Here is a 2,644-nt window from a genome sequence, read left to right on the forward strand (position 1 = left end):
TGTGTGTGTGTGTGTGTGTGTGTGTGTGTGTGTGTGTGTGTGTGTGTTCATGTATAAGTATACATGCATAAAAAGGCAAGAAGTCAGCCTTTGGTGTTGGCACTAGTTTTTAACTCTATTTCACTGAAGTCTCTTATGCCTCTTTCTTCACACTCCACCCCAGTTTCTTCCAACACCCTAGCACTGGGTATCAGAGAAAGAACATTAGTAGGGATATGGGGTGTAGTTCTCGTAGGTACTTCCTGCTGGTTAGGGTCATTGGGGTCCTTGGAGAAAGTCCAATCTTCTTTTCAGGATAGCTCTTCTTTTTATCCAGCTGTATCAACAACAACCAGTAGCAGCAGGAGAAAGCACTCCCTCTCTCTAGGCTCTGGCATTTATTCCCTCTCAGAGTCCTCAGAGTTAAATTATCTGCAGCTGGCAAAGACCCTCCCAAAGAGCCCGAAATGAGGCAAATAGTTTGCTGCTGTGGACAATCTGAATCAGTCCCATAGTCCACACCTGAGATCGAAACAAAAAAAAAAAAAAAACATGTTTACATCCACAACACTCAGGTCTCATTCCCAAGGACATAATCATCTTGTTTATAGAGTCATGGTCTCTTACTAGCCTAAAACTTGCCGAGTAAGATGGTGGACCAATAACCATCAGGGATCCACCCACCTGCCTCTGCCTTCCCAGCACCAGCTTTGAACACACACCACCATGCTCAGCTTCTTCAATGGTTCTGGGGCTCCAACTAAGATCCAGGCCCTTGCATGACAAGCCCTGCACTGACTAAGCTCTCTCCAGCCTTCTCCTCATGACTTTACGTGCAGGAAGAAGATGTGAATACTTAAGTGAGTATCTCTAACGAAAGGAGCCTACAAGAGGCAATGATGTCATGCAAAAGGCGACATAGTGAAAGATTTCAATCTATTAGAGTACACTGTCTTCCCTGTGGTGGTGTGCATTACTAAAGATTTCCCTGTACAGGGAAGCTAATCAGTGCATGTTTTCAGCTTTTTTAACGTCACTTTCATAATTTCTGAGACAAGCTTGCATTTTCTCTCTCCTCTAGATATCACCCTCAAGAGCCCCCAACGCTGTACTTTCTGTATTCAGTTTTTAAAACATCCAAGAAAACAATGGAAATTAACAATTTAAAAACCATACCTAAATAGATGACAAAGTGCTACCAAATCAATAAACATTTAATAAGGAAGGTGGGAGAAACTTCCTCCTGAGCTAGCATGGCTTGTCTCCCTTTGAAGAAGTTTTACTAACATTTTAAATAAGAGTGGTTTCCCTTACTCTTTCTGATTTAATCCCAAGCTTCCATGGTGCTAAATATTATAACTCAAATGAATTGAATTTTAATCATATTTATGGTCCAAAAGAAACGAGGAATGCAAGAAAAGTTTGAGAAATGACAAAGTTAATTAATTTTTTATTTTAAGTATTTTTATTTTTTATAATTATTTTTATTTTTATTAATTACAGTTTATTCACTTTTTATACCCCCTGTACCTCCCTCCCTCTTCCTCTCCTTCCCTTTGATCCTAGTCTATCAGGTCTCAACAGGAGTGGCTGCATTGTCTTCTTCTGTGGCCTGGTGAGGCTGCTCCCCACTCAGGGGGAGGTGGTCAAATAGCAGACCAATCGGTTCATGTCAGAAACAGTCCCTCTCCCCATTACTATGGAGGCCACTTGGACACTGAACTGCCATACTGCATGGAAGTTATTAATTCTTAATAGTATTAAGATATAAGACTGCTAGAGCAGAAGCGCAGGTCATTGTCTGTGTTCCCCTAGGGGTCTTCCAGTGTTGATTGTGGCTCAGTGGCTGAATACCCTCCAGGCCAGGACTGAGTGAAAAGAACAGCATCACCAGGCATGATCAAGTCCTTACTGGCACATTACTTAGGTTCTTGGCTACAGACAACAAAATCCTTTCTGGTTAGCTGATTCTGAGAAGAAATTTGTTGGAAGGATATTTAATAACTAGGAGAATTATAGAGGGAAGACACATCTCAGTCAGAGCCAAAAGTCACAGAAAAGCCAAGCTTAGCCAGGGGCGTGGCTACTCAGAGAAATGTACTCAGTCACAAGTGATTGTCCATCCCAAGTGCTACCACCAAAGGCCTGCCATTGGTGGCTGCTTCCATGCGTCTGGGTTCTCAATACTGCGGCAGCTCATCTCTATCCAATGCTGTGTCTTTGTGTAGCTCATGAGATGCTGCTACAGTGTCAGGAAACAAGAAAAGAGTCTCACATTTTAGTCCTTTTCCCCCTATTTTCAGATCCTCTGTGCTCTGCTAGCAAAATGGCAGAGTTTCCTCTCACAGATCATTATTGTATCTGAAAAGGGGCAAACACTCTGAGTCATACAAGTCTATATAAAGAAGAGATTGGAGTTAGTCTATGTGTGTTCAGGCACACAAGACTTGATAAGTGTGAGCAAACAGGCTTGCAGTTAAAACAAATAACTAGAAAAAGTCATGATCAGGGATTGAGCATACATATTGTATGGCCAGGACTAAAGAGAGCTACTCAATGATTATGGTGGACTCTATTCATACTACTATAGGTATTTTGGAGTAGATCCATTTTGGGGTTGTGTGTGTGTGTGTGTGTGTGTGTGTGTGTGTGTGTGTGTGTGTGT

This window comes from Psammomys obesus, unplaced genomic scaffold (assembly GCF_907164565.1).
Source record: "Psammomys obesus unplaced genomic scaffold, mPsaObe1.curated_primary_1811, whole genome shotgun sequence".
Classification (NCBI taxonomy): domain Eukaryota; kingdom Metazoa; phylum Chordata; class Mammalia; order Rodentia; family Muridae; genus Psammomys; species Psammomys obesus.